The sequence below is a fragment of the Podarcis filfolensis genome, assembly GCF_964270895.1.
Source record: "Podarcis filfolensis genome assembly, chromosome: 14".
In the NCBI taxonomy this organism is placed as follows: Eukaryota; Metazoa; Chordata; class Lepidosauria; order Squamata; family Lacertidae; genus Podarcis; species Podarcis filfolensis.
In genome coordinates, this window is record NC_139616.1 from 17,124,701 (window position 1) to 17,138,418 (window position 13,718).

The window sequence follows — 13,718 nt, forward strand, 5'->3', positions numbered from 1 at the left end:
GTCTGTGTGAGTTTCTTGGGAACATAAGGCACTGCCTTATACTGCATCAGACCATTTATCCATCAAGCTCAGTGTTGTCCACACTGACTGGCAGCACCTTTCCAGGGTTTCAGGTAGGCATTTATCCCAGCTCTACCTGGCAATGCCAGGGATTGAACCAGGGAGCTTTGAATGCAAAGCAAATGCACTACCACTAAGTTATAGGCCCAGTGAGAATGTGCATATATGTCAATATATCTATGCTGCACCTCTCCTTCAATTTATGTGCATAATGAAGGGGTCATGTCTAGATTTTGCATGTGCTTCTGAGTGCACATTAGATGTGTGGTCCACAATATCATCCTTGTGTAACGTTTATGTAGATTTTGCTATAGAACTTTGAATGTTAATCTCTTTTTGCCTCCATCTCTTTGTACCAGGTGTTGATTTACATATACGGCGAGATCTCTCTGTCTCTTGTGTCTGGGTGGGCACACAACTGCATGTATGCACATGCTTAATTTATGTGTAGGTGTGCACATGACAGTTGCCTTGGGCTTGCGTTCATACCTCTTTTTGTGTGCACAACTGCAGGTATGTATATGCATAAATGTATATGTGGGTCTAGGGACGCGGGTGGCGCTGTGGGTTAAACCACAGAGCCTAGGACTTGCCGATCAGAAGGTCGGCGGTTCGAATCCCCACAACGGGGTGAGCTCCCGTTGCTCGGTCCCTGCTCCTGCCAACCTAGCAGTTCGAAAGCACCTCAAAGTGCAAGTAGATAAATAGGTACCGCTCCGGCAGGAAGGTAAACAGCGTTTCCATGCGCTGCTCAGGATCGCCAGAAGCGGCTGTCATGCTGGCCACATGACCCGGAAGCTGTACGCCGGCTCCCTTGGCCAATAAAGCGAGATGAGCACCACAACCCCAGAGTCGGCCACGAGTGGACCTAATGGTCGGGTCCCTTTACCTTACTTACATGTGGGTCTGAATACATGGATGTACATGCACATGCTTGGTTGGTAGAGCATGAGACTCTAAATCTCAGGGTTGCTGGTTTGAGCCCCACTTTGGGCGAAAGATTCCTGCTTTGCAGGGGGTTGGACTAGATGATCCTCGTGATCCCTTCCAACTCTTCTATGATTCTATGTCAATTGCCATGTTCCTGTGTGTGTGCACCCGGCTTTGCGTCTCTGCATGGGCCCTTGCCCGTGTGTCCACCTCTTGCTGAGCCTCCCTCAGCAGTGTGTCTGCAAGACTCTCCAGGCCTTTTCAGAAGAAGCTCTGTTAAAAAAAAGTGTAATCAGATTAAGGCAGCCAATCACTTAGAGCCCTTGAAAAGGACATATGCTTTCTAATCAGTACCTAGCACCATGGCTCACAAAGGGTCTAAGTAACTCAGTAGGGGTCAGGCCCTCTAGAGCACAGAAGAAGGGGGTCCTTTCCCCCTTCTCTCTCGCTCCCCCCTTGTAATTATGTCAAATTACTAGCCAAATTGTTTGCTTGAGTGGACAGTGGGGGCTTGTCCCTTCTGCTCCCACCCAACCACCCCCCTTCCCTCCTTATTCATGTGCTAATGGAGTGAGAAGCACGGCCTCCTCACTTCAGGAGATGCTGCCGGCCCTTGGAGTCATTGTGCAGATCTGCTGCTGGCAAATCCTACCTCCCACCCAACCACAATGCGCACACGTACAAAACCGAGCACGAGAAATCCGGGCGGGAGCAGGGGAGCTTCAGGGCCACAGAGGCAGCCATGCACCGTCTCAGGCAGTGGGTGATGGGTAACCCTAAAAGCAGCACAGGTTGACAGCTAGATTGATCTGGCCCTACAGAGAACCGGGCAGGTCTTCCGCATAAGGTAAAGGTAAAGGGACCCCTGACCATTAGGTCCAGTCGTGCCCAACTCTGGGGTTGTGGCGCTCATCTCACTTTATTGGCCGAGGGAGCCGGCGTACAGCTTCCAGGTCATGTGGCCAGCATGACTAAGCCGCTTCTGGCGAACCAGAGCAGTGCACGGAAATGTCGTTTACCTTCCTGCCGGAGCGGTACCTATTTATCTACTTGGACTTTGACATGCTTTCGAACTGCTAGGTTGGCAGGAGCTGGGACCGAGCAACGGGAACTCACTAAAATAAACAGGAGCTGTGCAAGAGAGTGGGAGGGGATTGCACTGTGGATTCCAACCGAGGGGGCCATTTAGATCAAGAGTGGGAAACCTGAATGTGGCCCCCTAAACCCCTCTTTCCAGCCCTCAGGATTCCAGGGGGGCTCCCCACTTCCCTAGCCACTGTCCCTGCTTTGCACCCTCCTTGAGTGTAACTGCCAATCTTGGTTGTATCCTCGAACTTTTGCATCCCAGGAGGGGGACCGGTTGAGGTGCAGAAAGTAGCCTACTGTACAAACGGAAAATTTGTCTCTGTTGCTCCACCCATGTTTGCCTCTGGCCTCACCTGCCATGGGTTATGTGGCCCTTAGAAGGTTGCCCAGAAAGGAATGTGGCCCTCAGGCTGGAAAAGTTCCCCCGCTGCTGCCTCAGGCTGGTGTGTCCTTGAACTCTGATAAGACCTCTTGCTTCCCTGAATGGAGGAGAGCGGCAGATGTGTGAGCAAGTTCAGAAACGAACCTCTTGTCCTCTGCCCGCTTTGGCCTCTGACCTCTGGAAGTTTGGCCAAAAAGGAACGCAGCTATGAGATGGGAAAAGGTTCCCTATCCCAGATTTAGATTTTCTGCCTCTGGAGTCTCTTAATCTGAAGGTCATGGGTTCTAGCCCCACACGGGACGAAAGATTCCTGCATTGCAGGGGGTTGGACTAGATTATCCTTGTGGTCCCTTCCAACTCTTCTATGATTCATCAAAATGCCTGGGTGTAACGGTCCAGCAATCATACTCCTCCATAGCCAGAGTGGTGCGTGCTCTAGTTATCTCCTGCTTGGACTACTGCAATGCGCTCTGTGGGGCTACCTTTGAAGGTGACCCGGAAACTGCAGTTAATCCAGAATGCGGCAACTAGACTGGTGACTGGGAGTGGCTGCCGGGACCACATAACACCAGTCCTGAGAGATCTTCATTGGCTCCCAGTACGTTTCCGAGCACAATTCAAAGTGTTGGTGCTGACCTTTAAAGCCCTAAACGGCCTCGGTCCTGTATACCTGAAGGAGCGTCTCCACCCCCATCGTTCAACCCACACACTGAGGTCCAGCTCCGAGGGCCTTCTGGTGGTTCCCTCATTGCGAGAAGTGAGCTTACAGGGAACCAGACAGAGGGCCTTCTTGGTAGTGGTGCCCGCCCTGTGGAACATCTTTCAGATGTCAAGGAACTAAGCAACTATCTTATTTTTAAAAGACATCTGAAGGCAGCCCTGTTTAGGGAAGTTTTTGATATTTAATGCTGTATTGTTTTCAACACTTGATTGGGAGGCATCCAGAGTGGCTGGGGAAACTCAGCCAGATGGGCAGGGTATTAATAATAATAATAATAATAGTAATAATAATAATAATAATGGAGGATTTTTCAAGGAGGGCTTTTAGGATACAGGGGAAGACTGGGCTACTTTTCCTACAACATACAAATAAGATTTCTGTTATGGAAAGTCAGCAAAGTCCTTTCTAACTTTCATGCACTGTACCCATGCACGTATTTGTTTATTTGCTTGAATTTACTTTTCAACCTTCATCACTTCCACAATCTCAGGATAGATAGCAACGATTTTAAAAGCTGTAACAAACTGTAACCAAAAATAAAATAAAATAAAAAAATCAATCAAACACAATGCAAAGCAGCAGGCGACGGTAATTATCGACACTTCTGCCAAGAAAATGACAGCAGCAATTACCAAAACTATCTATAGGCAAGCTTATTGCAAATTCTTAGTGGAACTGTGCTGCCTGGGTAGTGAGGAACCCATCAGAAAATCCTGCAGCTGACCTTTGACTTCTGGGGAGTTTTGCTCATAGAACTTTTTACATATCTGCTCTTCGAAGCTGTGATAAAACAAGACTTGCGTTGTTGCTGTTGCTGCCCCCCAAAGATTCCTGTAAGATAGTAAACTGGCATCTTTGTAATTGCTTTTGCCAGAAGTTTGTCATCTGGGATCACTGAGCGTCTTGGGCGTGGTCCAGGGTAACAGAAGGAGGAAGCGAATGTCCAGCATTAATATTGCAGGGCTGAAGAAGACTATAGAATTCCTACTGAGTGAGAGAAGAGGTTCTGATTTATGGTATAATAGCCCATTAATTGCCACCTACTCCTTGGTCTGGTCCAGTTCCACCATCTTGAATGTTAATGCATGGAATATATATATATATATATATATATATATATATATATATACACACACACACACACACACACACACACACAGAAGGAACACATTATATTAATATGAACAAAAGGGAGGAGAAGTGTGATTCAGTTTGCATTTAAAGGCAGATCTACCAAATTCACACCATTAGAAACACGTGAAGAAAAATCACAGCCATCCTTCAAAAAGTTGCCCTTATCTGAATTTTGCAATACAGTTCTCCAGTCAAGTGATGTGTAAAAAAATAATAATATGCACATGCCAGGGGCTAAAGCGTGTGTAAAAACACATGAAAAGAAAACACAAAAGTGCATTATAATCTGTTCTGAGTTTGTCACAACTGCCGCTGTTTCTGTTTTGCTACAGTTTTGCTTCTGCTAGAAACAACAATATTCATATCGCTATCTGTTATGACCAAATCTTTGGTAACTAATTATGTAATTCACTCTGATCAATTTCAGTGAAAAGGAGGTGTCAAAAACAATGCTGTAAATTACATAATTATTTACGAAACTCAACCTCTGATGAACAAGTGAATTGTGGGGATTTCCACTCCTGTTTCTGGCTCCAATGGAATTCTTTGAATCCCTGTTGTTGTTGTTGTTTAGTAGTTTAGTCGTGTCTGACTCTTCGTGACCCCATGGACAAGAGCACACCAGGCACTCCTGTCTTCTACTGCCTCCCACAGTTTGGTCAAACTCATGTTGGTAGCTTCGAGAACGCTGTCCAACCATCTCGTCCTCTGTCGTCCCCTTCTTCTTGTGCCCTCAATCTTTCCCAACATCAGGGTCTTTTCCAGGGAGTCTTCTCTTCTCATGAGGTGGCCAAAGTATTGGAGCCCCAGCTTCAGGATCTGTCCTTCCAGTGAGCACTCTCTGAATCCCTAGTGGTGACTTATCCTTTGCTCCCGACTACTGCCTTCATCTCATGACTCCGAGCATTCACTTGCCACAGTCTGTTGCCTCTAGCCTAGTCCTGAACCTAACTGGTTTTATTGCTTGACAGATATAAAGATTCTCTAGTATATTAGGTTGTTCATAGGGTGCGGGAAAGAACAAACACTTTCCCATCATGTTGGGCTTTCAAGGCAGCTGAGTCTGTGTCGGCATAACTTCCCTAAAGTCAACTTCCTACATGATTTCTATGTTCAAATTGCTGGGGGGGGGTTTTGAACCAAGAGAATGATGTCACAAGCCCCATCAATGAGCTCAAGACTTGTAAATAGCTGCTTGTATGGTTGCCTGGGGTGAATAGAAACGTGCTGTAGGCAACCAGCTTTGGAAAGTGTTTGTAAATGGGAAGGGAGTTTGTTCTTCCATACGCCCAAGCTCTTAATAGTCAAAGATAACTTCAGCTGGTGTGTTAACAGCTTGAAAGTATGAAACAAACATCTTTCCCATTGTACAGGAAGATGAGCTAGAATGTTCAGACTAATCACTTATAAAACCAGCCATCGTATAAGCAGCTGAGGCTGCCCTGGGACTGAAGTAAAACCTCAGTGAACTCAAAGGGACTCACTTTTGAGTCGATATGTATGGGATTGCACCATTGCACTCAGTGGGGCTTACTCTCAGGCAAGCATATATATGATTGCTGCCTTAGCTGCCATTTTTAATACAATTTTTGCAATGCGATTTTTGGAGCAATTTTTGTAATGGCAGCAGACACACAGAGATAGAGTATTTCACATGTGAGAGCGACATAGCTTTTTGATTGCTTTCATTTTTGTTCTCAAGACTAAGACTGCCTTTATTTTAACATCTCACTGAGCTCCCTGAAGGAATTTGACGCTTTCATGGAGTGGGAAAGTCTACCTTTGTGGGAATGGAATGGAACAAAACAGCTGTTCCTCAGGGAAGGAGCCTTATCAATCAAAGCCTGGAAGTTTCTAACTGGGTTCAAACAAATTGTTATTCATGGCAAGCCTCCTCACAGATTCCTTTTTATGGTCATTGGGGAGAGGTTGGGAAACTGCACCCACCCACCGACCCCCAATACCAATGTCTCCACGTTCCCTTCTCTAGCCCCATAACTCAGGAAGCTGTTGTGATTATCTGGGTTGGAATTCAAGGCGAGATGTTATCTGCCAATCAAACGCCAAGGAAGAAAGAAACTCTACAAAACAAGATGTTTGGTCTGAATCTCCTTATCCCGTTAACCTGAGGCCTGCCAGACTAGGCCCTGGCCTGCAACCGCCTCGCCTAGCAACCGGCCGCCGAAACAGCCTGAGAGAAAAGGCCCATTCTTGTCTGTGAAAGATTCATCGTTTGGGCTGAAAGTGGTCCCTCCCCTCTTTCAAATACTTGTCAGCAGGGAGAATACAGCTTAGATACGAAGCCGATCAGATCATGGCTAATGGGTTATTCGTTGCCATTAAAACTGCCAGCAGACTTTCAAACAACTTTACTGAGAGAGAAAGTGTGTGTGTGTGTTATGTCTGGGATGGAGACAGAGGGAGGCAAGAACAAAAGACAATAACGTCTGCTGAAGCCATATTCTGATTCTCATTTATTCCCTTCGGTGTCTACATTTCCAGATTGTTGGTCACCCACTGCATGAATCTTCCAGTGAGATATCGCCATGATCTTGCCTCTGGCTTGCAATGTAAATCATGACCAGTTAACGTGTATTCTTGATGCTACTTTAATGAAAAATGGAAAGGGGGCTGAATATTGTGGCCCAATACTACCAAAGCTAGGAGGAAACAGAGTTATTAGTCATGAAGTTGTTAGTCTGATTAACAGTCATGGCTTCCCCCAAAGAATTTTTGGCGTGTAAAATTTTGTAAAAGGTGCTGAGACTTGTTAGGAGACCCCTATTCCTCTCACAATTCTCAGAGTGGTTTGGCATTTGATCCCTTTCCCCAGGGAACTCTGGGAATTGTAGTTCTGTGAGGGGAATGGTGTGTCCTAACAACACCCAACACCATTAACAAATTACAATTCCCAGGATTCATTGGGGGAATGAATGTCTGTTAAAAGTGGTATGATGCTCTGCAGATGGGACACACACATACACCCTCCCAAGAATCCAAGACCATTGAATGACATTGGCTGGAAACAGATGCAGGACAAAGAAAAGGAAACACCAACATGTCAACTTATAGAATTCATTGCCAGATGTTGTGATGCCCATTAAAAGGGATTAGACAAATTCACAGAGCACAGGTCTCTTAACCATTAATACCGCAATATATGAGACACCCAAAGCTGTGAAGAAAATCCAAACAACCCAAACTGCCCCAATGAGGACTGAGCATGCTCAGTGGACCATAGGGTGAAGGCTTAGTAAATAATAAATAAATAAATAAATAAGCCAGTGAAATCTATGCCAGTTTAAGATAAGTCAATGTAAAATATGATTGTATCAGGAGTGAGGCTACTGCCTGCTCAGCCAACTCAAATCTGGCAGAGGGAAACAATTCTTTAAACTTGAGTTTGATACACCACCCATTTTGCTGGTGCTGATTTCCTCTGGGTTGTCAGGTCGTATGGCTGAGCTGAACCAAGATAGGATCCAGTGTAAAAAAACCCCCGCTGCCACCTGCCTGGTCTCATCCCCACCTCTCCCCCAGATTGCCAGTTTTTCAGGGTTTACACCAGCATAAAATTTGACCAGGTTCAACTCAGCTGGCTAAGCCCCAACTGAGCCGGCATGAGAGAGTTACCCTGGTGTATCTGCGACTGAGCCAGTATGTGGGCCAGCATAGCGCCAGGAATTGGCCAACTGGGTCGGAGATCCACAGGATCCCAACTTGCTCATGCTTGTGAATATTCAGTTTGGATTGCTCCCACAATTGGAAGTCATCCAGTCTGACTGCCATATTTGGGATTGGGAAGAAGTTATCCCTTGACTGTAGATTCCGCCCCCATTCCTTTCTGGTTTGTAAATACACATAAGCTAGTGTCTGAATTTTAAAATTTGCTCTCCTTAATTCAACCACATTAACGACATAAGCTGTGATTTCTAAATATTCTAATGAGCCCAAGGACCCAAGAGGGTGAATATGAAAATCAGAAGAATATAGCACCCTAATGTCTATAGCTCCAGGCAACATTGGAGACGACCCCTTTCTACTCTCTCCTTTCATTTACTCTCTCACCCTTCACCCTCGAAGTTTCAAGACTGTCGCCTCTTCCACAGCTACGGACTCTCGTTCATTTGCATTCTTGCCAGCCTCCATTAATACTGGGCTTGTTTATAGAGTTACAATCTCCAAATTAGGTTGCCAAAGGCATCCTTGGCTAGCCTTAGTTTTTTCAAAAAAAATCTCTGTGGGAGAAAGGGCCATAACTAAGCCTTAAGCAGACGTCTTTATCCAGACATAATTGACGTTTAACAGACGTCTGTAACTTCGTCTGTACTTAAAAAAAATTAAAATAAAGTTCTCCCCCATTCCTTTATGTCCCCCACCTTTTATCCAGCAGTCAAAAGTGTAAGAAACCAACACAGAGGCCTCTCTCTGTCACTGTTCTTCAGGGACCGTGACAATAGAAGTCCGGGAACAAAGGGGAATCTCCTCATGGCTCACAGTAGCTGCTTGTATGTCTATTTACCTCCTAGAGTGCTTTATGCTAATCCATTGGCGTGGCTTCCAGTTCTGCATACTGATTTGGCATTACTTTAGTCTAGGCCAGAGCGTGTTGTCTGGAGCCTGGGCAATGAAGGGCCCAGTAGAAAAGGATATCTACGTTGTTTGTTAGTGTTGGAATGAAAGGCAAAGCCTCAACCCGCCTGCCGCTCTATTGGGATCGCCATTCTGACTACATTAAGGCTTAAAAAAGAAAAAGGGGAAAAAAATTCCAGTCAACTTTGGTCAAGTCACAATGGAGTTGACGGGAACAGACCGGTCAGACAAAACAAGGGATCCCAGTCTGGGATCCTGCTACTGGGAACTCCCACTGAGGAGCAGATAAACTACCAATGGAAGAAGAAGGTGAAAGAAAGTCATTATATACCATTTGATTCTAGACTTCCTTGTATGCATTCACTGACGGGTTTTTATCTCCACGGAGCCCACCTTCGTCTACCCGCTTCGTAGAGTATGGTGGCCACACACTCACTGCCCCCCAAAAGGAAACACATCCCCAAAGCAGGACGAAAGACAACACAGATGTTCATAAAACTGTCGTATGTTGCTTTATATATATAGGTGCAAATTTCAAAATAATTATTGCAATTGAAAGAGAAATGCATTGGTTCTCACCATGGTGTGCAAACTGTGACCAGGCGGCCTGCCTGCCTGTCTGCAAGAGATGGACAGATCTGTCAGTTTTGCTTCTAGCCATTTCTCATTTTCCCAGTCTTAAATTCAGTTCTCCACATTTCTGCAGCACTTTGTGATACATATATCTTCCTCATAAAAAATTATCAGTATTTTGCTGTGAATTTCTCCAAATAAACACATGTTCGTATGCATTTCTGCCTAGTATGCATTTTTGCAAAGCAGTTTTACCTTGTGGTGCCTGTTTGTGAGACTTTCACTAAAATGTGCATTTTTATGTACGATTTCCTCTAGAATAAGCATTTTTGCACACATTACTCGGGGCAGACGTTGGTAATACGTTGCCCTGAGTGAGGACAAAATTAGGTGCCCCTCTAAATATTTCTTATTCTCATGCCTCCCTCCCTCTTGCCTTCCTTTCTGCACCCCCTTGGCTCAGTGCCTTGTGCAGGAGAACTGCCCAAAATCCAGCATTGCGTTACTTGGCCAGAGAGCTGAATTGCAGAATTTTGAAAAGCGCAACACTTAAAGGATGGCTGTGTTTCAATTTGCATGTTGTTTCGGAAAGTTAAAATCTGGTACGTTCATTTTTACATGTGAACTGAATCAGTTTTCTCCCCCATCTGCCATCCAGAGGATAACCATTGATGGGCAACTTCAAGACCTTTCCTGCTTTCCCTTGTAATGGGTTTTTATCTGTAAACTGGACTTGACAGCTCTCCAAATTGAGGGCTCCTTCAAACGGAAGGTTGCCTTCTGGAAGTCAGGACACAGGGCCACCTTAGCAGAGATCCAAACAGGGTCTCCTCAAGGGAGGACATTCAGTTGGCTCAGTGCTTCGCCTCTGAGCTTTTAGAATATTGGGGGACAGACCCAACTACCAAAATATAGGGGGGGGGGTTCGGATGCCTGGAGCTGGTGCCTCTGCTATGGAGCAGCAGGAAACAAATGGGGTCCATTTTTGTAACTAAGGTGGGGGAGAAATTTGATTCAGTTCACCTTTAAAGGTAAATGTACCTAATTTACAAAAAAAATTCCTTCAAAATTCATACTCCTTCAAATTTTGCAGTGCAGGTCTCCATTCAAGTAATGTGTACAAAAATGTATATGCTAGAGTAAATTGAGCATCACAACACACACATTCGTGAAAATAACATACAACAAATCACAGTATTTTAGCGGAAATTGCTTTGCAAAAAATGTGTCTGTCGCATATGAACATGGCTATTAGGAGAAATTTCCACCAAAATGGTGGTAAATTTTCACGAGGACTTTAAAAAGCAGCAACTGCAAACTGAAGTGGAAATGTGAGGAACTGAACGAAAGACTGGAAAAAGGAGAAACTGAAACTGACAGATTTGTCCGTCCATGTACGTAACAGCCCTTCAAATATTTGAAGATGGCAATTCTATTACCTCCCAATTGTATGTTTCCCAAGCTAAGTATACATAGTTCTTCTGACTTTTCCTCAAAGGACTCAGTCTCCAGGCCCCTCATCATCTGTCTTGCTCTTCCCTCCATGTGTCTTCAGTTTGTCAATACCCTGCCCAGACAAGTTCAGGAAAATACAATAAAGAAAGCTTGCAAACCCTGGTCCTGTCTCAAGTTGTGTCCATCAACGAACCAAGAGGTATGTTTGGAAGGAAAGGCGTGTGGGGAAATTCAGCGGAGTCCATCAAACGAAGCAGATGAATCATGCAATCAAATACCCTTCAAAATGTATCCAGCAGCATTTTAAAGCTCATGAGCCTCTTTATTCCCATGACAGTTTGAGAGAGGCTGTTTCAGAATTGTACTCCTTGGGGAGAGAGAGAGAGAAATCATTTTTAGAACTCCAGCCTATAATTACAGAGCTTCTTTCTTCTGCTCTATGAATATCACCAATGAATTTATTGATGTATACGTTTCATATACACAAATACGGGGAATGATTCTTTTCAGGCTGTTTCACAACATATCTGACTATGGGGAAATCGTTATGGAATGAGAGGAGGACATTAGAGTTTAGGATGAACTTAAGATCAGGCTGGCCCTATCATTAGGCAGATTGCCTCAGGAAAGAGATGCTGGTTGCAGCCGCTCCTATCTTCTTGACCCCACTGCCCAGTGACAAGTGATACGTGTTTGCTGCTGGTCTGGACTGGTTGTCTCACCTAGTAACCAGACTGTCACCTAGACAGGTCCCCTCCATTCTGGTGGTTTTTTGTTTAAAGTAGATTCTGGTGGTTCCCTCCCTGTGAGAAAAGAGGTTACAGGGAACCAGGCAGAGGGCCCTCTCGGTAGTGGTGTCCGCCCTGTGGAATGCCCTCCCATCAGATGTCAAGGAGATAAATAACTATCTGGCAGCCCTGTTTAGGGAAGTTTTTAATGTTTGATATTGTATTGTGCTTTTAATTCTGTTGGGAGCTATCCAGAGTGGCTGGGGAAACCCAGCCAGATGGGTGGGATATAAATAATACTAATTATTATTATTATTATTATTATTATTATTATTATTATTAAATTAAAGAACCTTTTACTGAGGGCAAAAGAGGAGAGTGCAAAATATGGTCTGAAGCTCAACATCAAAAAAACGAAGATCATGGCCACTGGTCCCATCACCTCCTGGCAAATAGAAGGAGAAGAAATGGAGGCAGTGAGAGATTTTACTTTCTTGGGCTCCATGAACACTGCAGATGGTGACAGCAGCCACGAAATTAAGAGACGCCTGCTTCTTGGGAGGAAAGCAATGACCAACCTAGACAGCATCTTAAAAAGTAGAGACATCACCTTGCCAACAAAGGTCCGTATAGTAAAAGCTATGGTTTTCCCAGTAGTGATGTATGGAAGTGAGAGCTGGACCATAAAGAAGGCTGATCGCCGAAGAATTGATGCTTTTGAATTATGGTGCTGGAGGAGATTCTTGAGAGTCCCATGGACTGCAAGAAGATCAAACCTCTCCATTCTGAAGGAAATCAGCCCTGAGTGCTCACTGGAAGGACAGATCGTGAAGCTGAGGCTCCAATACTTTGGCCACCTCATGAGAAGAGAAGACTCCCTGGAAAAGACCCTGATGTTGGGAAAGATGGAGGGCACAAGGAGAAGGGGACGACAGAGGACGAGATGGTTGGATAGTGTCTTCGAAGCTACAAACATGAGTCTGACCAAACTGCGGGAGGCAGTGGAAGACAGAAGTGCCTGGCGTGCTCTGGTCCATGGGGTCACGAAGAGTCGGACACGACTAAACGACTAAACAACAACATTATTATTATTATTATTATTATTATTATTATTATTATTAGCACTAAAGTGTAGAACATACAATCCTACAGCCAATTTCTTGCAAGTAAGCTCCACTCAAGTCTTACAGAGGGCCTAGAAACACAGCTATATAGGATTGTGCTCTTATTCATTTGAGTGCACTTGGCCAAATACCGACTTTTAATTTTCAAATGTACTCAAAGCACTAAAAGTTTGTTTTGGATTGGTTTGTAATTTTATTATTCTTATCATTAAACAGAATAAACCAAAGATAAAGGCCATAAAGAAATACTGTTGTGGCAGGCTGAAAGCACCATAAGATTGGGCATTATCACTGAACTTGTTCTGAAACATTGCAATTCTCCCCCCAAAAAACAACAACAACAACACGCGTGTTAGGCTGGTTGGTCTATAGTAAGTTGGCTTAATCATAGTCACAAAGGACCAAATTTTCTCAATGCATTCAGATATAGTAGGAGATATGCTCCCCTCAAATTTTTTTAAAGCTATTATCAGACTGCTGCATTTGTTGGTCTGTGTACAGGTGTGTTCAGCAACATGTCATTGATGCAATAATGTGTTGGATTTATACTAGACTGCCCACTTATTATTGTTAACAGTTTTTCTGTCCCACCTTTCTCCCAAGTTGGGAATCATGGCAGCTTCCAACATTTGAAAACATTATTTTAAAATAAAAAATAATAGGGGGGGATTAAAATACATTAAAAGACATTTAGAACCAGCAATGACAATACAATTTGCCCTGGCAGCAGCCCAGTGATCAACATCATCTGCACCTCAAAGGTCTGCCTGAACAGGAAGGTCTTAGCCTGCCAACCGAAGGATAGCAAAGAAGGAAGGAATCTAACCTCTCTTGGGAGAGGAATTCCATAATATTTGTTGTTCTGAGATGATTGCATTACTGCTGTTTGGAGAGCCGCTCTGGCACCACAGCACCACGAAAACAGGACAATC